Raw genomic sequence first — 23424 nt, 5'->3', positions numbered from 1 at the left:
GGGTTGCAAAAGTTGGACACAACTGAGCATACACAATGTGTGATACATTTTGTAACCTAACATATGATCCATGCTGACACTGTTCCATACGTGCTTGAAGAAAAACATCTATTCTGCTGCTGTTGGATAGAATGTTCTATATATGTCCATTAGGTTCTTTTACTCTAAAGCACAATTCATGTTCAATATGTCTTTACTGCTTTTCTGTGTAGATGAGCTATCCATTGTTGAAAGTCCCCTACTATTATTGTACCGTTGTCTATTATTCCCTTCATGTATGCTAGTATTTGCCTATAGATTTAGGTGCTCCAATGTCAAGTGCATACATGTTTACAACTATGATATCCTCTTGATGAATTAACACCTTTATTATTAAACAATTACCTTGTGTCTTGTTACAGCTCTTCACTTAATGACTATTTTATGTGACGTAAGTGTAGTTTGTCACCAGGTGGGGTGAAAATGAAGTGAGTCCTTCACGTAGTGCCCCAAAAGGGAAGCTGGTGGCTGATCCTGCTTTCGCCTTCCCAGAAACGGGGACTCTCTCAAGCTGGGGAATTCCCTCTTGGTGCTGTGCAACACTGGCTCGAGGGATAGGATGATGTAGGCAAAATGGAACTATTCTTCCTTCCCGTTTTGTGCGGTTATTCTCAGATTTTCTCGTCCTCTCTTTTTCTCTTCCACCTTCTTGCTGATATTTTGTAAGTGGATTCCAGAGCTCTCTTGAAGCTGTTTTCATTCATAGATAGCTGTCTAATTGTTGATCCTTATTGGGGGACAGAGAATGGGGTCTCCTATCACCATCTTGTGACATCACCTCAGTGATCCTGTTTTAGATGAGGAAATTGAGGCCCAGGAGGATAAAGAACATAAAGTTCACATATTCATTCAGTAATGTTTAGTGAGTACCAACCATGTGCCAGACCGTGTTCTAGGTACTAGGAGGCAACCGGAGGCAACATTTTAATGTGAAGAGACAACAGTAACCATGTAAAAAAATTATTTAGGCCTTCCCTGGCGGTGCAGTGTATAAGAATCTGCCTGCCAATGCAGCGGACTCAGGTTGGATCCTGGGTCCAGGAAGATTCCGCATGCATTGGGGCAACTAAGCCTGGGCACCACAACTACAGAACTAGAACCTGCACAGCTACCTGCACACTAGAACCCACCAGCCGCAACCACTGAAGCCCGGGCGCCTGGAGCCTGAGCTCTGCAACAAGGGAAGCCAGCACAATGAGAAGCCCATGCACCACATAGAAGAGGAACCCCCGCTCGCTGCAGCTAGAGAAAGCCCACACAAAGCAATGAAGACCCAATGCAGCCGAAAAGAAAATAAATAAAATTTAAATTTAATTACTTCAGTTAGAGGTAAATGCTGTGTCAGCAATAAAACAGAGTGACACAGCAGAATTAAGGTGGTTCATCAAGGAGGTTCATCAAGGAAGACCTCTCCCAGGAAATGACTCTGAACTAAGCTCTAAATGATAAGAACAAGCAAACCATGGAAAGGAAGAACAATCCAGACCGAGAGAACTATAACTTTATATAAGCATAAAGACCCTAAGGCAGCAACCTGATGGATGAGTTCAAGTAAAAGCTAGAAGGCCAGTGTGGCTGGAGCATCATGAGAAAGAGGAGACTCTCTGAGAGAAAACAAAAATTCTTAGGTTTTGTCATATACCAGTTTCCAAGGTGTCAATACTTCCATCATGGCCAACTTCAAGCTACCAACATGGTATCAATAAATGCGAAGTTGGCAAGCCCGGCACAGAGTCATCTCAGAAGCAGATGTAAGTGGCTTCAGCACATCACTGAGAGTGGTATGAAATGAAACTGATAAGGACCAACATCATCAGGTTTTATAAATCATTTTGAGGAATTTGGAGCTATTATAAGATTATTGGGAAACCATTGTAAGATGTTAAGTAAAATGTAACATTACCAGATTTACATTTTTTAAGCATTATTGTAACCACTGTGTGAAAAATGGACTGGCCAGGAGCAGAAGTGGAAGCTGAGAGACCAATTAGGAAGTTACTGCACCATCCAAGGAATATGGTGGCTCAGAATATGTTGCATCCAAATTTCTCTAGAGGAAAACAAAGAAAGAAAAAAAATGATTTTGGATACTATTCAGAGGTAGAAGTAATGGTCATCCTAGTGGATTGGATATGGAATGAGGAAAATTAATGAATCAGATAGTTTCTTTAAAAAAAAATAGTTTCAGGAGATTGGGATTGACATATATTCACTACTATACATAAAATAGATAACTAATAAGGGCCTAATTATAGCACAGGGAAACTCTATTCTGTAATGACCTGCAAATAGAATCTTAAAAAAGAGTGAATACACAGGTATGTATAACTGATTCACTTTGCTGAACAGCAGAAACTAACGCAACCTTGTAAATAAACTATACTCCAATAAAAAGTTTTTTGAAAAGAGAACTTCTTAAGATTAACTAGGTAAATCTTGGTGCTATTTACTGAGGAAGACCAAGAGAGGAACAGGCTTAAAGTAGGTGATGAGTCAAAGATTCTCATTCAGGCATGTTTAGTTTGAGATATCAATTAGACACTCAAGTGATGATGGCAAAGAGTTGGGTAGATGTTCATGTCTGAAGCTCAGAGAAAATGAACACAGGCTGGAGATATAAACTTGGGAGTGGACAAACAGAGGGTAAATGAAGCATGGAACTAAAGAAGACAGACACAAAGCTGAGCCTGGGACATGCCAATATTAAGAGGTAGAGAGGAAGAGCCAGCAAAGGTGATTGAAAAGCACAACCAGGGGCAGAGGAAAAGTAAGAGGGAAACCAGGAAAATTAAGTGTCACACAAACCAAAGCAAGGAAGCACTTCAAAAACAAGGGAGTGGCCACCTGTGTCCAGTGCTGCTGATAGGTTGGGGCAGATGAGGACAGAGAACCAGCTGCAAGATGGTAGTCAAGGATTGGCTTTGGCATCAGGGGAGTGGTGGCCACAGAAATCACACTGGAGTAGAAGGAAGAAAGGGCAGAATTACAACCCTCCAGGAAGGAACACAAAGAAGTGAGGTGGTGGCTGAAGAGGGATGTGGGGTCAAAGAGGACTTATTCACAAGGTCAGAACTTAGGCAGAGACCTGGGAAAGAGGGAGGAATGGATGATGTAGCTGAGAAAAGGGTCCTGAACAGACCATGGGCTGGGGCACAAGGGGAGATGTCGAAGCCAGAGTTCAAGATGACCATTGTCCCTAGGGACACTTCGTCCACCATAATAGAAGCAGAGATAGGTGAACTCGGTGTTTCAAGTGGACAATAAGAGAGTTCCTGCCCTACTGTCTTTGTTGTTTCAATAAAGTACAAAATGACCATCAGTTGGGCTTAGGGGTGGGCAAATGTGGGTGCATTTCTCCCTCTATTTAGCCATCTCCCCTGTAAAAGTAATTGCCATTTTGCATTGTTGAAATTTGCTCTTTACTATTGGAACACATTCTTAAATAAATGTGGTTATGTTATACATCATTTTAATGCTCATTTCTTGCTTTTTTTTTTGCTAACAACTTATTACTTGCTGTTTATTTTACATTTGTTTTAGACTATAGAAATGATATTAGACAAAAAGCAAATTTGAGGGATTCTTTTTTTATTCAAGTTCAAAATGGATCATAAAGTAGCAAAGATAGCTGGCAACATACACAACACATTTGGTCCAGAAACTGCTAACATACAGTGAAGTGGTGGTTCAAGAAGTTTTTCAAACGAGATGAGAGCCTTGAAGATGAGGACCATAGTGACCAGCCATCAGAACTTGACAATGACAAATTGAGAGCAATCATTGAAGCTGATCTTCTTACAACTACATGAGAAGTTGCCAAAGAAAAATGTCGACCATTCTATGGTCATTGGGCATCTAAAGCAAATTGGAAAGGTAAAAAAGCTCAATAAGTGGATGCTTCATGAGCTGACCAAAAATCGAAAAAATCATCATTTTGAAGCATTGTCTTCTCTTACTCTACACAACAAAGAACCATTTCTCAATTGGATTGTGACGTGTGATGAAAAGTGGATTTTATACAACAACTGATGATAACCAGCTCAGTGGCTGGACTGAGAAGAAGCCCCAAAGCACTTTCCCAAAGCCAAACTTGAACCAAAAAAAAAAAGAAAGGTCATGGTTATTGTTTGGTGGTCTGCTGCCCATGTGATCCACTACAGCTTTCTGAATCCCAGCAAAACCATTACACCTGAGAAGTATGCTCAGTGAATTGATAAGATGCCCCCAAAACTACAATGTCTGCAGCCAGCATTGATCAACAATATGACCCCAATTCTTCCCCACGACGATGCCCAACTGCACGTGGCACAACAAATGCTTCAAAAGTTGAATGCATTGGGCTGTGAAGTTTTGCCTCATCTGCCATATTCACCTGATCTCTTGCCAACAGACTACCACTTCTTCCAGCATCTTGACAACTTTTTGCAGGGAAAGTGCTTCCACAAGCCGCAGGAGGCAGAAAATACTTTCTATGAGTTCGTGGACTCCAAAAGCATGGATTTTTATGCTACAGGAATAAATAAACTCATTTCTCATTGGCAAGAATGGGTTTATTGTAATGGTTCCTATTTTGATTAATAAAGATGTATTTGAATCTAGTTATAATGATTTAAAATTCACGGTCTGAAACCGAATTACTTTTATACCAACCTAATTAATACACACTGTCATACTTGATACCCTGAATTCTTCCCTCCTCTTTTTGTCCTTGTCCTTCTGGTCCTGCTCAGACTCACCATGCTCCCTCACCTGAGTAAGAAGTATACATTTTTTTAATTTTTATTTATTTATTATTTTTGGCTGTGCTGGGCCCTCATTGCTTTGTATGGGCTTTCTCTAGCTGCTGCGAGCGAGGGCTACTCTTCATTGCAGTGCGTGGGCTTCTCATTGAGGTGGGTTCTCTTGTTGCAGAGTACAGGCTCAGGGCCCTCTGGCTTCAGAAGTTGCAGCACATGGGCTTTAGTAGTTGTGGCTTGTGAGCTCTAGAGTGCAGGCTCAGTGGTTGTGGCACATGAGCTTAGTTACTCTGAGGCATGTGGAATCTTCCTGGACCAGGGATAGAACCTGTGTTCTCTGAATTGGCAGACAGATGTGCCAACCACTGTGCCACAAGGGAAGTCCAAGAAATCTACATTTTTAAAGCAAAGCATCTGGAAATAACACATTAGTCCCTCAACCCTCCAAATGCTTCTCTATTCAGAAGTATCTCAGCCTAATAGGGAAATTTTGTTTCCCCAGAGCTAGTAGGAAGGCCTTAACCTTGAACCTGATACCACAGCTATTCACAAATGATGAATGACATATGAGACTCTGGCATGTTACTCTCTGGCCTGCAGTATGGCTGCATAACTTACATTTAACCTCCCACCCTCCATCCATAGAAAAAATACAACCTGTAGAATGTCTACACAGCTGATACTCAGTTACAAGTGGATGGAACTCAGGCCTGGATATCCACCCATTTCCCTTTCCTCCATAATGACACCAGGGCCTTCTTCCTCTGCCATCCCATACAAAGGGGAACCAGTCCTCCAAGCCAAGCAGGGGTGGAGGCCAATGCCTGAAAAATAAATTATTTCACCCACAGCTTTTTTTTTTTTTTTTTTTTTTTTTTGTCAACAGAAATACCTCTAGGCTGAGTTGGCAAATGAGAACCTGGGAAACGTGCAGGGAAATTCTGGTCCCTGCTGCAGCTACTGAGTAATCACTCCGAATTCATCTTGTCTCTCCCAGAACTCTGCCTCCACTTCCTTGGGAATTCCCCCAAAACAGGGAGTTTGCAATGAACTTGATGTCATGCTGTTTATTTCTAAGGCTGCACATGGAATATTTGTGGAACTTCCTTTGCAAGAGCAAACAGTGACCTTTAAACTTTCATCGAAAGAAAAGGAAGTAAATGCTATAATAAGATTCTCTCAGCCGATACTATCTAGCAGGGCTAAGAGCCTCTTACCTTTGGAGTGACCCCAGCAGAGCCCCTGAGAGACACCTGGGCAGGGGATCCCTAGTTTCTCAGGGCCTAAACCCCAGAGACCCTTCCTCCTCCCAGCCACTCTCCACTCTCAGGAAGCCTTAGATTCCATTTACTAAGATTAGGATAACAAAAACTCATCTAGACGAACTCTGTAGTCTCTACCTGAACCTATTTCCCAAACCTGTCCCTCCACATCCACCCACTCATCAGCCACTTGGTTTTTCTGTATGAGGAAGGAACTTTCTACCTCGTCACCAAAAAAGTCCAGGCCTTCAGGCTGCTCCTCATCAGCTGAGTTCCTGCCACCTCAGAAACTATACGCTCTTAAATTTCTCTTCCTGGGACTTCCCTGATGATTCAGTGGTGAAGACTCCATGCTTCCACTGCAGGGGGCATAGGTTTGATCCCTGGTCAAGGAACTAAGATCCCACATGTCATGTAGTATAGCCCAAAAAATAAAAACTAAGTCTCTTCCTGGCCTCAGGCCCTGGAACCCCTTAGAAATGAAATGTAAGTCACTCAGTCGTGTCTGACCCTTGCAACCCCATGGACTGTAGCGCACCAGGCTCCTCTGTCCATGGAATTCTCCAGGCAAGAATACTGGAGTGGAATGCCCTGCCCTTCTCCAGGGGACTTTCCCACCCAGGGATTGAACCTGCATTGTAGGCAGGTTCTTTACCATCTGAGCCACCAGGGAAGCCCAGAATCCCCTTACTCAGAGGCTTATCTTAACTCCCTTCCCTTTCTCCCTCTTCTTTTCCTGGCAAGAAGACTCACCCTTAACTGACTCCTGAGGTGCCTCTCTTGACCTTCACAGCATCCTAAACTAAGCTGCAGCATCTCATTTGTCTTCATTTACCCTTACTCACAGCAGGCACGTTCTCCTCCTGGGAAGTTTCCCCACATCAGCTGCTGAAATAAAAGAAGAAAAGGAGGGATGAAGGGAGAGAGAGAGGGAAGGAAGGAGAAACGAGCTTTTACTGAACAGTAAACATAACCAGTACATTGGGCAGTCTGAACAGCACGAATGGCAACATGAAATGATTTTGTTCTCAGCTTGTTTTTGTGTACGGTGTTAGAGAATATTCAAATTTCACTCCTTTACATGTAATTGCCCAGTTTTTCCAGCACCACTTATTGAAGAGACTATCTTCTCCATTATATATTCTTGCCTCCTTTGTCATAGATTGTTGTGTGTGTGTTGTTGCGCTCAGTCATGTCCGACTCTGTAGCCCCATGGACTGTAGCCCACCAGGCTCCTTGCTGCTACTGCTAAGTCACTTCAGTTGTGTCCGACTCTGTGCGACCCCATAGACGGCAGCCCACCAGGCTCCCCTGTCCCTGGGATTCTCCAGGCAAGAACACTGGAGTGGGTTGCCATTTCCTTCTCCAATGCATGAAAGTGAAAAGTGAAAGTGAAGTTGCTCAGTTGTGTCCAACCCTCAGCGACCCCATGGACTGCAGCCTTCCAGGCTCCTCCGTCCATGGGATTTTCTAGGCAAGAGTACTGGAGTCGGGTGCCATTGCCTTCTCCACCAGGCTCCTTAGTCCATGGGATTCTCCAGGCAATAATACTGGAGTGGGTTGCCATTTTTTCCTCCAGGGGATCCTTCCAACTCAGGGATCAAACCTGCATCTTCTGTGTCTCTTGCATAGGCAGATAGATTCTTTAACACTAAGCCACTTGGGGAGCCTTGTCATAGATTAGCTGACATAAGTGCGTGGGTGTTTTTGTTTTTGTTTTTGTTTTCTGGGTTTTCTATCCTGTTTCATTGATCTACATGTCTGGTTTTGTGCCAGTACCATACTGTTTTGATTACTGTAGCTTTGTGGTATTGTCAGGCAAAGTGATTCTTCCAATTCTGCTCTTTCTCAAGATTGTTTTGGTTATTTGGGATCTTTTGGTTTCCATACAAATTTTAAAATGATTTGTTCTAGTTCTATGACAAATGCCATTGGTAATTTGATAGGAATTGCAGTAAATATGTACAGTGCCTCGGGTGATAGGGTCATCTTAACAATATTGATTCTTCTAAACCAAGAATGCAGTATATCTTTTCATCTGTTTTCCTGCAGCAACTGCTTCAAACATGCTGTCAGAGCCCGCTGATGCCTCCAGTCATTGCAGAGCTTTCTCTTGAATAATCTTCATTTTTGAACAGTCTCAGATTCCAGATAAAGATGGCAGATATGGACTCATTCACTACTGTTATTTCTGTTTCCAAACCCACTACAATAGCATTAAAGGGGTCTTTAAAGGCACAAACCCACAAGGACGAAAAGAACAGGAAAGGAGACAGCAACAACTCAGCACAGGGCATGCCAGGGAGCTGTCTGGTGAAGACCAGACAGCTCCCTGGCATGCCCTGTGCTGAGTTCACATTCACAATAGAGATGCAAGAGTTCCCAGACTCACACAGGAGTTCTTCAAGGGAGAAAAAAAAAAAAAATTGAAAGCTGGAAAGCAGTAGTTGGACAAGTGGAAGCTGACCTTAAGTGAACAGAGGGAAAACTGAGAACCAGTCAACATCTAGTATCTCTGGAAAAGGGAGTAGAGGTTAAAATATGGAAAGTTGCTTAAAAGCTGATAAACAGACCAAAAAACAGTACATCTTGTGCAATTCTATTTTCATAAAACTCTAGAAAATGTAAACTAAGTCACAGTGACAGAAAACAGATCAGTGTTTGCTGGAAATGAAAGAGGGGAGAGGAATTATCAAGAGGCCTGCAGGAACTTATGAAGTGAGGAATGCCTTCACTATCTTGATTGTCGTGATGGTTTTGCATGGGTACATCAAAACATATGAATTGCACAATTTAAACATGTGCAATTTATCATATGCTGGTTTTACCTCAGTAAAGTTGTTTTTTTTTTTAGAAGTATTGACAGGGCTGTGAGGGAATTCTCATTTGTTGCTGCCTGGCTCAGTGTTTTTGAACAGCAATATGATAGTCATTTAACATCTGGATAATAAAGTGGAGAAGGAAATGGCAACCCACTCTAGTATTCTTGCCTGGGAAATCCCATGGACAGAGGAGCCTGGTGGGCTACAGTCCATGGGGAAGCAAGGAGTCAGACATGACTTAGTGACTAAACAACAACAACAAACAATAATTAAAATGACATTAACAGGGGAAAAAATTAATAAGTAGATCTACAGATCATTTTTCCCATGCTAATACAAGACAACAAACTGATTCTGTAAAGGCTGTAAAATAAAGTGTCTTTGAACTAGGGAGAGGTGGGAGAAGTATTATAAACAGTAATTGCTTAAATTTATTTATCTATTTTTATTTTTGGTTCCACTGGGTCTTCGTTGCTGCAGGTGGGCTTTCTCTAGCTGCAGCAAGTGGGTTTAGTTGCTTCCCTGCAGTGCTGGGGCTTGTCACTGTGGTGGCTTCTCTTGTTGCAGAGCATGGGCTCCAGGGTGTCCGGGCTCAGCAGCTGTGGCACACGGTCTTAGTAGTCACAGCATGTGGACTCATCCCGAACCAGGGATGGAACCTCTGTCCCCTGCATTGGCAAGCAGATTCTTAACCACTGGACCACCTGCGCTACAGGAAGAACCTGTGCTACTTTTCAAACTTGTCTGGATGTTTAAGGATTTTCATGGTGAAAACTGGCAGGGGAGGAGAGGAAGCAAAAATACCAATCTCACATCTAATTCAAAGTTTCTCATGGGTCCTACTCAGCCTGGCCCATGGCTCTGGGACAAAGAGGCGTCGATTCCTTCACTTTTTCCTCCTTGCGCTTCTTCCTCTGTCCTACCTTCCTCTCTGATTTGGAGCCTAGGAAGAAGCAGTGGGGAGTAGGGAAAGTCTTTCATGTCTGGGGTTTGCCAACCAGACCGAGCCTGCCCTGAGTGATGGGAGGGCCGGGTGGAAACCTAGGTCAAGCCAGTACTTGGAGACAGCTGGTCCAGGCAGGTCAGATGAGCAGGTGGGGCAAGCAGCAGGAAGTCCCTCATTGGCATGAGCTGATTTGAATGCGGGGGCAGGAGAATCTGCCCAGGAATCTGCGGTGAGGAAACATTGTGGCATTCTTCTTTAGTAGGTGCCTCTGTTCAGGCACGGAAATCACGAGAAGCGGCTTGGGAGAGTTATCTCATCAGAGACTCCAAGAGACGTGGGGGTAAAAAAGTACCCAAGACACAGAGGCAGGTGGTAGGGACGTGATCTGCTCTCTTCTGTCCTGATGCAGAATAGCCTTGATGCTTGTCCACAGGCAGGTCCTCAGAGGGCAGCCCCTCCTGGAGGGACCATGCCTCTGGCCTGTACATCAGCTTTCTCTGCTGATACCCAGCAGCAGGGCCAGCACCATGCCCTCAAGAAGCATCACAAGCCACTCCCAACAAGAGCAGCGTCAGTGCCACTGTGGAGACTGTAATTCCCAGGCCAATTTACATATGAGATAGTGTCAAAGCTATCTCTGCCTCTAAGATAAGCCGGGTGAGACACAGGAGCAGACTCTGAGTTCTTGGCCAGAAGGAAACAGCAGTCAGGGAAACTGGAATTATGCTTTTGTAGTTTCTTCTTTTTTTTTTTTAATTTTTATTGGCATGTAGTTGATTTACAATGTTGTGTTAGTTTCAGATTTATTGAATAGTGAATCATTTATACATATACATGGCAATCCACTCCAATATTCTTGCCTGGAAAATTCCATGGACAGAGGAACCTGGCAGGCTACAGTCCATGGGGTCACAAAGAGCTGGACACGACTGAGCATGCATGCATGCACTTATTTTTTAGATTCCTTTCCATATTTATTTTGTTTTTTGGCCACACCATGTGGCATGCAGAACCTTAGTTCCCTGACCTGTGATCAAACCCATGCCCCCTGCATGGGAAGCACAGAGTCTTAACAACTGGACTGCCAGGGAAGTCCCATTTTTACTACAGAGTATTGAATAGAGTTCCCTGTGCTATACGGTAGGTCCTTATTTGTTTTTGCAGTTTCTTTACACCCACACAATTGTGAGACCCAGAGTACCTTTGTTTTGTCTTTTGACAGCTTTAATGAGATGCGACTGACCAGTTTAAAAAAATGCACACACTGAAAGAGTACAGTCTGATCATTTTGACAAAGGTATATACCCATGAAACTATCCCCACAATCAAGATAATGAACATTTCCATTAACCCCCAAAGTTTCTTCATGCCCCTGTGTAATCCCCCCTCCCCTGACCAGCCCCCAACACCAGACAACTACTGATGCTTACTGCCCCATAAGTCAGTTTGTATTTTCTAGAACCTTCTATAAATGAAATCATACAACATGTACTCTTCCACATTTGGCTTCTTTCAGCATAACTATTCTGAGATTCATCCAGATTGATGTGTATGTCATCAGTTTATTCCTTTTGGTAGCTGAGCAGTTTTCCACTGTGTGTGGATGTACCATAGTTTGTTGATCCATTCATTTATTGATGACATTGGGTTGTTGCCACTTTTAAAATATTTATCTTTATTTACTTACTTGCTTGCTTCATGTTTTATTTGTGGCACGAGGGATTTTTAGTTGCAGCATATCAAGTCTTAGTTGCAGGATGTGGGATCTAATTCCCCAATCACATACTGAACCGGGTGCCCAGCACTGGGAGTGTGGAGTCTTAGCTACTGGATCACCAGGGAAGTCCTTGCAATTTTCAAATAATGACAAAGTTACTATAAATACTCTTGTATATGCTTTTGTATAAACATATGTTTTCATTTCCCTTAGATAAATAAAAACCTAAGTGGAAGGTCTGAGTCATATGGTAAATAAATGTTTAAATGAATAAACTGTCACCTTGTTTCCCAAAGTGGTTGTATCATTTTCATTCTCACCAGTACAGTATGAAAGTTCTATTCCTCTACATATTCATCAACACTTGGTATGGTCAGTCTTTTTCATAGCAGACATTCTTGTAGGTGTGATGTGAGGTCTAAAGAATCTAGAGTACACCGGTATCTTCTTTGGCACCAAGAAAAATGCCAGGCCTAGGGGAAATACTTGTTGCTTGATTGATCAATCTTCTTCCAGTAAATGGAATCAGTTACTAACTGGTAGTCCTATGGGTTAAACTGTGCCTAACCAAAGGCACAGACACAGAGACAATGATGCACAGAAGACAGAACATCTAGTAAAATATTAGTTAAGTAGCCATGGACAACTCACTCAACTTCCCAGGGGCTCCATTTTCTTATCTGTAAAATGGGAAACTTTAGGGCAATTGATTTGCGTAAGTTTATGGTTGGTCAGGGAGAAGGCAATGGTACCCCACTCCAGTACTCTTGCCTGGAAAACCCCATGGATGGAGGAGCCTGGTAGGCTGCAGTCCATGGGGTCACTAAGAGTCAGACACGACTGAGCGACTTCACTTTCACTTTCCACTTTCATGCATTGGAGAAGGAAATGGCAACCCACTCCAGTGTTCTTGCCTGGAGAATCCCATGGACGGAGAAGCCTGGTAGGCTGCAGTCCATGGGGTCACACAGAGTTGGACACAACTGAAGCGACTTGGCAGCATGGTTGGTCAAAATTTTATCAGTGAATAAAGTTTTCCTCTATCATATTACAGAAATTTCATTTCTATGAGAGATGCAAATTTCCAAATATTTTAAGGACTGCATCAGATGCAAAAGCAGAGAATTTGAATATTTTTGAGTATTTATTTTTTTTACCAGGAAACTCACCTTTTGTTTGATTTCCACAACTACTTTATAAGGAGAGGTACCCCATTTCAGATGCTAGAAAACATCAGTCTGTCAGACTCCAAAGCCCAGGTTCTCCTTCCTGCAGCAAGAAGTGAAGGAACTAGTTCTCCACAGATGCATTAACCATGCAGGACCCCTGCCTATGTGAAACCTGTCCGCCAAAGCTGAATGGAGTTGTAGTTTCCCAATAATCTCCTCATCATTCTCAACCCAATCCTTAACACAAATAGTTTCGCCAGGCCTAGAGACAAAGTTGTTGAGGATTTAAAAAAAAAAAAAAAGAATGTGTTACAAATGAATTTATATGCAACACAGAAATAGAACCCCAGACATAGAAAATAAACTGATGGTTACCCAAAGGGAATGGGGGAAAGAGAAATAAACCAGAAGTTTGGGATTAACATATACACACTACCATATATAAAATAGGGGCTCCCCTGGTATCTCAGCTGGTAAAAAATTCATCTGCGATGAAGAAGACACTGGTTCAATTCCTGGGTAGGGAAGATTCCCTGGAGAAGGGGTAGGCTACCCACTCCAGTATTCTTGGGTTTCCCTGGTGGCTCAGACAGTAAGGAATCTGCCTGCAATGCAGGATACCTGGGTTCGATCCCTGGGTTGGGAAGATCCCTTGGAAGAGGGCAGGGCAACCCTCTCCAATATTCTTGCCTGAAGAATCCCCACATAGAGGAGCCTGGCATGCTGCAATCTATGGGGTGGAAAAGAGTCAGACACAACTGAGCAACTAAGCACAGCATAGCTTATACAAAATAAGGATCTACTGTAAAGCACAGGGAATTATACTCAATATTTTTTTATTTTGTCTTGGGGTATAGCCCATTAACAATATTGTGATAGCTTCAGGTGAACAGTGAAGAGACTCAACCATACATACACATGTATCCATTCTCCCCCAAACTCTCCTCCCATCCAGGCTGCCAGATAACATTGAGCAGAGTTCCCTGTACTATAGAGTAGGTCTTTGTTGGTGGTTATCCACTTTAAGTATAGCAGTGTGTACATGTCCATACCAAAATCCCTAACTATCCCTCCCCCAAACCCACCCCAACCCACGAGCAACCGTGAGTTCATTCTCTAAGTCTGTGAGTCTCTTTCTGTTTTGTAAGTCAGTTCATTTGTATCGTTTCTTTTTAGGTTCCACATATAAGGGATGTCATATGATATTTCTCCTTCTCTGTTTGACTTACTTCACTCTGTACAACAATCTCTAGTCCATCCATACTGCCGCAAACGGCATTATTTCATTGTTTTTACTGGCTATATATGCAATACTTTTAATAATCTATAAGGGAAAAGAATCTGAAAAAGGATAGACAGATGTTTAACTGAACAACTTTGCTGTACACTTGAAACTAACACAAAATTGTAGATTAACTATACTTCAATAAAAATTAAAAATAAAAATTTTTAAATTGTAATTAAAATAAAAGAAGAATGTGGTTCACCTTAGCTCCATTAGGCAGAGCAGAGCATGAGCAGCAGAAAGGCCAGCCCATACTGTTCTTCACACCTGGAGAACTCAGGAGTCCACATATTTCAGGAGGGCCACAGACAAGCTGAGTCTTCACTGAGGAGAGAAACCAGCTCAGTGAGGGGTCTGAGAGACAAGCTATGTGAAAAGAACTCAGAGAAAACTCGGCGGGGGCGGGGGTTGGGGCGATGCATATGATCAATGTCATCACCTTCCTCAAGAGCTCTGCTGTGGTGTCATAACTTCCGTGCATCTTTTCGGATATATCTTGGATCAACAGCTGGGAATCACAGAGGTACTTACAGGCTTCGGTTCATTCACCAAAAGGGAGAACATTCTACTAGCAGAGCTGTCCACTTGCAGAGTGGGCTGCTTCACAAAGTTTGTCGTTGTTTGTTGTTTTAGTTGCTAAGTCCTGTCTGATTCTTTTGCGACCCCATGGACTGTAGCCCTCCAGGCTCCTCTGTCCATAGGATTTCCCAGACAAGAATACTGGAGTGGGTTGCCATTTCCTCCTCCAGGGGATCTTCCCAACCCAGGGATTGAACCCACATCTCCTGCATTTGCAGGCAGATCCTTTACCACTGAGCCATCAGGGAAGCATGCTTCACAAAGCTACAAGTACCCCCATCTCTCAAATCACCCTAGTCTTTGCAAGAAATGCAGATGAAGGTACTTACTTCTACCATGAGGAAGTGTTGGACTAGGAAAACAGTTCCAAAATTCTAAGAAGTAAGGTATGGTTGATCACATACTAGGAGTTCTGTAAGGTCTCTGTTTAATGAAACTCAAGAACTGAGACAGGAAATGCCAAATTAGACATTAAGAGATTGCATTAAGACAACGCAAGTGGATGGAAATGAAATAATGGGTTCTAGGGCCTGGCTCAATTATAGTGAAGAGGGCTGAAAAAGAAGATTTCCCAGAATATTAAGTAAAGCTAAACATGGGCCCAGGCCAACTGGAGAGGAATACTCTGGAGGGACTTTTATACAATGATCTGCTACCCAAAAAACTATCAACATATCCAATGAAAAGAGGCATACCCACCCCCTTCAGAAGCCCAGAAGAGAAAAACCCCAAAAGCTGAAGGCCAGAGGAAGAGCTCTTGTAAAATTTTCATAAGCAATTGGGAAAGACTTTTTTTTAATGTTTTAAATGCTTTTAAACAGTTTTAAATGTTTTTCTTAGTATAACAAAAGTAATATATGTTTGTGGTTGAAATACTTTAAATAAAGAAAAGCACAAAGAAGAAAATTTTAAATATCTGTAATCCAAAATTCAAAATATTTCTGTTTGTGACATACTGGTATATATCCAACCAGTCTTATTTGTTTTTATAACATGGGATCATAAACACTGTTCAGGAACTGAAATGCAGACCAAAAGGGAAAAAACATATTTGCTTCAATGGAGTCAATGAGTTTACATTATTATTTTATAAAGAAGTTTTAAAAAGTAATAATAGGGACTTCCCTGGTGGTCCAGTGGCGAAGACACTGTGCTTACAGTGTAGGGAACCTGGGTTTGATCCCTAGTGAGGGAACTAGACCCCACATACCACAGCTAAGAGTTCACTGCTGCTGCTGCTGCTAAGTCACGAGTCGGACACCAGGCTCCGCCGTCCCCGGGATTCTCCAGGCCATCTAAAGACCCTACATGCCACAACCAAGACCGAGAAGTATGTAAATATCTGCCTTTACTTTCTTCTCATAATTTTATGATTTTTTTTTTTTTTATGTCTATGCCTTTCATTTATTTGGAATTGAATTTGAATTTGGAGGCTTTCCTGGTGGCTAAGACAGTAAAGAATGTGCCTGCCAATGCAGGAGACCCGGATTCAATCCCTGGGTCAGGAAGATCCCTTGAAGAAAAGAATGGCAACCCACTCCAGCATTCTTGCCTGGAGAATCTCATGGACAGAGGAGCCTGGTGGGTTATGGTCCATGGGGTCACATAGTTTGACATGATTGAGAGACCAGCACTTTTTGGCATGGAGAAGGTAACCTTTTCATTTTTTCAATGGATGATTCCTTCCTGAACAGCATTCATTCATTAACTTAAGTATTCCCCCACTGCTTTTAAATACTGGAAGTTTGGCTTTGACATGGAGTCCACCACCTTTCAGGCTACATTTCAGGAAATTTTAGACTGAGATTCAGAAGATCCTGTCTCCTCCCTCAAGCCTATGAGACAGAGAATACGTCACTTCCTTTTTTTTCACTTTGTTTCTATGAATTTCTTCTTTCCAAACTCTGCAAGGAAAGGCCACTGGTTATGTTTTGTAGAAATTCTCAGGACCACAGACAAAGCAGAACTAAATAAAATGGGGAAATATGGGAAATGCTTTCTATGGGTGAAGCCCACCCCATGTGACTCAAACTGTCTAGAGCATAAATCATTATTTTCCTCCCCAAACCATTTCCTCCTCCAGACTTCTCCAATTCTATTGTCCAGACTGATGTCACAGTAGAGTCCTCGTTCTCTCTCAAACACCCAGGACCCATCAGGGTCCATTCCTCCTTCCCCACTTGGGCCTCTCTGATCCATTTTCTCCATCCAGTCCCACCACGACTTCCCTCTGCCCAGCCTTCTGTCACTTTTCACCTGAAGGAGCAGACTGAGCTTCCACCCCCACTCACTTCCTGTGCTAATCACTGTCAGAAATTTCCCCAATGCAGCATTGCTGTGCTCCAAACACTCCAGGGGTTCCTTCTTGGACATAAATGGAAGTTCAGATATTATACTTAGTGATGCCCACCACAACTTGGGAACCCCACCCACCTCTTCAATCTTTTCTCCTTCCTCTGACACAAGCTCTCAGTTGATCTCTTCAACATTTCGTTATTTCTCTCCTCTTTCACCTTCAGTCTCAGCTGGATTTAAGGATTATTTATCCAAGTATTAATAAAGCATGACGGTGCCCAATGTTAATTTCTAACATTTTAAATTACATTGTACCTTAATTCTCATGTATTTACTTTTCTCAGTGGGTTAGTAAGGCTTCCTAGTTGACAAAGTGGTAAAGAATCCACCTGCCAATGCAGGAGATGCAAATTCCATTCTTGGTAGGGAAGATCCCCTGGAGGAGAATATGGTAACCCTCTTTGGTATTCTTGCCTGAAAAATTTCATGGACAGAGGAGCCTGGCAAGCTACAGTCCACCAGGTCACAAAGAGTCAGACATGACTGAGCACAGCACTGCACAGCAGTGGGTCAGTAGCCCTCACAAAGCACAGTTCTCAGGCCCAGCCTAAGACCTTGCTTTCTCCAAGCTCTTCTTTCAAGAGACATCAATATCTGCAAGGTGCACTATATTTGGTCCTGGAAATTTTGCATGGAAGATTTTATATATCACTTTCCTCTAAGCCACGAAAAGGCTGGGGGCACAATAGGCCATGGGGTGACTAAAATGAAAGGGCTGGAATAGGTCAGAACAAGCTAGAAGGAGCAATGAAACACCACAGGTGAGCCAATGGCTTCAGCTGCACTGTGCCCTGTGGATGGACCAGAGCTGGCAGCTTCTTTGACTCCCAGGGACTCACACTCTCTATGCTTTCCCTACTTCCTTGGCTTCCCATTTACTCTTTCCACCTTTTCCCAGGCACCTGCCCTCTGACCGCCAGCTGCACCTCTCAGAGCCTCTCACCCTTTCTCAAGACTTGCACTGCTAAGGATTCCACAACCCCATCTCCAGCCCATTGGCTTTCTGAGCTGTAAACATATGGCCCCAACTCCCACTGGCTTCAGTCACAGGCTCCTCCCACTCCATAGCCTCTTCTGCAAGTCCATTACCATTTATCTTAGAATATAGTGCTGTCATTATTCCCCTCACTGCTCCTTCCACAATAGGGATAACTGTTAATAAAATACATCAGCCATCCGAGAGGATAGTTTTCTTGGAGCCATCTATATTCCTCACATCCCTTGTCTAATCATCAAGTTTTGTAGGTTCTACCTTCTAATAACCCAAATACACCCTTTCTCTCTACCTCCACTGCCAGGACCCATGTCAGAGCCATCCTCATCTCCTACTGGGAGGATTCAGTAGCTTTCTCCCCTCATTTGATTTCTCCAGTTTAAACACAATACAGATCTTTTAAAAATACAAACCTGATTTTACCTGCTCAAAACATCTCGATACTGCCTTCAGGGTAAATCCGATGTCCTTAATGTGTTTACAAGGCTGCCAGTCATGACCTAGCCCTGCCAACCCCTTCACCCTCACGTCAAGCCACTTAAAGTCCCCTCACTCTTTTGGCTTCTGCCAAGTTGGCCCTTTTTTCAGTTTCTCTAATACACCATAGTCCTTCTGGATTGGGGGCCAACATGCATGCTGTTCTCGTTGCTCAAGATGTGAATCGCTTTCCCTACATCTACTTGCACATTCATCGGGATAAATCCTCCTCTTTCTATGCATTACATTGTTTCCCTTTAAGAATAGATTCAGTTCTCCCCTCCCCTACCCCATATACATCTCCATAGCATCCCACCTGACAGCTTTCTTAATAACCACCCACAATTGTGATCCGTGTGCAAGATATGGTTTCTGGCTAGCAGAAATGATCCATGAGGTTGTTTTTGGGGGGCGGGGCAGGGGGAAGGGAGGGGTTTGGCTGTGCCATGCAGCTTGTAGCATCTCAGTTACCTGACCAGGGATTGAACATACACCATTAGCAGCTAAAGTTCAGAGTCCTAACCACAGGATCGCCCGGGAATTCCCAGAACCATGTTTCTCCTAATCACTCTCTGGCTTCAAACAGGTTCCCAGATCAAAGATCCCCATCCTCTATGAATGAATGAACTGATAACCTTTAATAATTACTCCAGCCTACTATACCCACTCTAGACAAGCTTGCATTCAACTTAGAATTCCTTTGACTGTAACCTGATCTCTTACCAGCCACGTTTGACATTCCCTGCAGCAAATCTATGCTTTCCATTCTGTGTCCAGGAGGGAACAGGGCTAGAAAAGAAAGGTCCTAATTCCATGGATGGAAGAGGCGGAATAAATCCCAAAGCGGGAATAGCTTGAGGAGGGGTGGAAAGATGGGAGAATGTGGGACATTTGGGGAGAAGGAAAAGGAAACTAGTAGTAAACTGAACGCTCTGGGAGTGGGAGGAACCTACTGTATAGCACAAGGAACTCTACTTGGCAATAGTACTGGAGTGGATTGCCATTTCCTTCTCCAGGGGATCTTCCCAAACCAGGGCTCGAACCCGGGTCTCCTGCATTGTAGACAGATGCTTTACCATCTGAGCCACCAGGGAAGTCTACTTAATGCACTATGGTGACCCAAATAGGAAGGAAGTCCAAAGGGGAGGGGATATATGTGTAAGTACAGCTGATTCACTTTGCTGTATGGTAAAAAACTGACACAACATTGTAAAGCAACTACACTCCATTAAAAATTAATTTTAAAAACTGATTGGCATTTCCTGACTGCAGATGCACTAGAAATTTGAAGTTCACTGGGGAGAATGAGTGGTTTCAAGTTCTGTATCTAATAAATGACTCAGTATTCCTCCTTTTAGTAGCAGAACTATACCTTAAGCTAATGTGCTAACTGAATAATAAAAATCTCAAGATAAGAGTTAAATAAATAAATAAACTGAACACTCTTACAACCTCATTTAACCTTTCCAAAATTCCTAAAGAATTACTAGTCCAGTTTTACAGATAAGGCAACTAAAGCTGTAAAAGTTAAGGAATTTGCCCAGGGCACAGTGGGCTTGCCAAGTGGCACTAGCGGTTAAGAACCTGCCTGCCAATGCAGGAGACAAACAGGATCAAACTTGTAGGTTTGATCCCCAGGTTGGGAAGATCCCCTGGAGGAGGAAATGGCAACCACTCCAGTATTCTTGCCAAAAGAATCCCATGGACAGAGGAACCTGGTGGCTACAGTCCATAGGGTCACAAAGAGTCAGACACAATTGAGCACACACAGAGCAGGGGAGACAGATATGAAATGTCTTATGCTTTTACTTACATTATTTCCTCAGCCTGTACTGTCCATTCTCCACTATCTGGATGTAATTCTTTGAGACACAGCTAAAATCCAGCCCTCAGAGGTCCTGAAAGTGAAAGTCACTCAGTTGTGTCCGACTCTTTGTGACCCCATGGACTATATAGTCCATGGAATTCTCCAGGCCAGAATACTGGAGTGGGTAACCTTCCCCTTCTCCAGGGGATCTTCCCAACCCAGGGATCGAACCCAGGTATCCTGCATTGCAGGCAGATTATTTACCAGCTGATTCACAAGGGAAGCCCAAGAATACTGGTGTGGACAGCCTGTCCCTTCTCCAGCAGATCTTCCCAACCCAGGAATCGAACCTGGGTCACTGGAACCTGGACTTCCCTGGTGGCTCAGACGGTAAAGCGTCTGTCTACAATGTGAGAGACCTGGGTTCAATCCCTGGGTTGGGGAGATTCCCTGGAGAAGGAAATGGCAACCCACTCCAGTACTTCTTGTCTTGAAAATCCCATGGACGGAGGAGCTTGGTGCAGGGTACTATCCATGGGGTCACAAAGAGTCGGGCATGACTGAGCAACTTCATTTCACTTCTTTACCAACTGAGCTTCAGTAACTCCTTTCCCATCTATCTGCTTCTGTCTTATTACAGCACTTTTTTTATTCTACTTGTCCTGTCAGCATCTGCACAGGTCTTGCCCACAAGTTCCAAGCCTATTAAGGCCCAATGGAGGTCTTTTTCACCTCTTTCATGTGGTTCAATACAATGCTTTACACGGGATGGATCTGTGAAGCAGGTTGTCAAGAGGGCTCCAGGAAGGTTTCATGGAAGTGTGCTCTATAGAATCACCTGCTCCCCTCTGCCTCCAGGTCCCCCTGCTGAGTCCAGGCTCTCTTAGGCTACCCCTTCTCTCCCAAGGGAGTCACAGTGCTTTGAGCAACCCTGCAGAGAATATGGTGGTCTACTGAGGACAGCCCTGGATGGAAGGAGGAAATTAAGATCATATTTTTTTCTTAGATGTTCTTTTATCTTTTTTCAAAATACTCCAACAATTGTCCAGCCTTTCAGGCTCAGAAACCTAAACTTCCTTTTCTTGAGGGTAATAAGGACTCAGATGGTCCTCTATGTATACCAAGCTTTCTAGAAAACAAGCCTGAGTCATCATCACTTAACAGATAGAGTACAACTGCCATTTCCTTCCAATTTATCAGCAACTGTTATGTACTTCTGTCCTAGAAAAGGAAATTACTTCTATTTATATTCAGAGTGACAAATCAAATTTGCCATTGGAATCATGAAAAATATATATATGTCTTTGTGATTCAACTGTATGTGTGACTGAGAAAGATTTGACCAAAGCATAGTGTGGAATGAGTCCTGTGTAGGCTCTACACAATGGAACATAACATTTCAAGGGCACAGAGGTGCCACGGTCATGTTCAGGGTACTCAAGAAATGTGGAATAGACAATCTGGGCTAGAAGTCCATATAGTCATTCAGTAAAACTTCCTCCTTTTATAGATAAGGAAAGCCTGGGGAATGTGTGGTAATTGTCAAAGGTCACCAACTGGTTAGGGTCAGAGTCAGATCCAAGATCTCTTGCCTCTCCCACTGCCCTGTCTGCCACACCTGCGACTCCACTCCCTGGGCCACAATTGCTCTTATCAAGGGAGCATTCTCTCCAGCTTCCAGGAGTTCATGCCAAAGGGAGGGAGGAGAGAATCATGTGCTGGGCATGGAACCTTTGCGATTTAACATTTGCATGCATAATAAGCTGTATTCAGTGCTTATACTGAGTTGGCCCAAAAGTTTGTTCAAGTTTTTCCATAGCATTATACAGAAACACACAAACAAACTTTTGGGCCAACTCAAAAGTTTTGTTGATGAAAAAATGCTTTGAAAAACTGTAAAGTATCGTATACAGGTTAGAGTTTTAATGTAATTATTATGTGTTTCTATTCCGGGAGGTTAATTCAACTTTATCATTGGCTATTTTGCTTTCACAGTTAATTGATCTTTATATCTGAAATTGAAATTCAGCCAAAATGAAAACATCTGATTATATTCTTGATTGACCTTAGTGGAATAGTCATCTCCCAGAGGTTGAAGAATGTAACCAGAAGAATTCTAAGACACACTTTTGTCCAAGGAGGAATCGACTGTATGAAAGAGGAGTTTGGAGGAAAAGTATATGTCATCTTAGAGTTTGTGATAGAGAAAGGAAGGATGGTCATACATAGTAGTAGTCAGAATAGGTTAAGTTATACCTGGGTAACAAATAAGTCCTAAAATCTCAGTACGGTTAACACTAATGCAGATTGTTCTAATCACAGGCTTTTTCCACCCACACCTCATGCATTTGTGACCACACTCTCTGGAACACATGACCTCTGAAGTTGCTGCATCAGGGGAACTTGGCAATGATGGTGGCAAACACTGGCCCTTGATTGCATCACCCTAGAGATGTGACAAGTCCTGTCTCACTTCCGGCTCACAGGGCACTAGCTGGAAAAACTGTGTATCTAATCTAACTGCAAGGGAGACCAGGAAATAAAGACAGACACTTATTAATTCACCCCAGAAATGAGACAAATATTTGATGAACATGGTCTACCAAATATATACTCCCTAAATCCCAGGAAAGCAAATATGAAAGTACTTGGAGTATCTCATTTGTATGAAACAAATAGATTCATGGCTTGAAAAAAAGAGAGACTGAAAGGAAATGCACCAAAATAGTAATAATGAATATTTCTAGTTATTCAATTTAAAAGGGGGTGTATTTTCTTCATTTTTTAAAAATTTCCCTGGCAATATTTAATCTGCATGTTTTAGAACCCATAAAAGTAATACAAGCTTTTTTTAACTGAGAAACAAGTTCAGACCAGAGATAAACATGACTCCTATGAAAAAATGACTCAAAAGAAAATGAAATTACTTAAAAATGCAGTTCTAACTAAGCAGTCACAATTAGCCAGAAAGAAGAAAATGAGAAACAGGCCCAAACATGTCTGTTGCCACACAGGAAGCTTTCTGATGAGCTCTGGTTTCTATAGCTTGTCTGTGAAAGACAGAAAAAGGGACACAGAGTCAAGAGAGAAGGCAAGGAGGGGACACAGCCCTATTTACCACCACCCCAAGAGAAGAATGAAAGGGAATTTAGAAACAAGAAAGCACATACATTAGGGAACAAATAAGCTTTATGCAAAGCGAGGAGATCACAGCTAAATAAGGATTTGCTAACCAA

General features: G+C 42.8%; 1 long non-coding RNA gene across 1 annotated transcript; it reads right to left on the bottom strand.

Moving 5' to 3' along the window:
• Positions 1–3607: 3607 nt before the first annotated feature.
• On the bottom strand, positions 3608–13011 carry LOC123328521. The gene is made up of 4 exons (XR_006543402.1): positions 12716–13011; positions 6791–6925; positions 5498–5599; positions 3608–3894 (listed from the first exon to the last, which is right to left on the bottom strand). It is a non-coding gene; the product is annotated as an uncharacterized LOC123328521 (long non-coding RNA).
• Between the last annotated feature and the right edge of the window lie 10413 nt (positions 13012–23424).

This window comes from Bubalus bubalis, chromosome 12 (genome assembly GCF_019923935.1).
Source record: "Bubalus bubalis isolate 160015118507 breed Murrah chromosome 12, NDDB_SH_1, whole genome shotgun sequence".
NCBI lineage: Eukaryota > Metazoa > Chordata > Mammalia > Artiodactyla > Bovidae > Bubalus > Bubalus bubalis.
The sequence above is the reverse complement of the archived record's forward strand: the minus strand, read 5'-3'. Positions and strand labels throughout refer to the sequence as shown.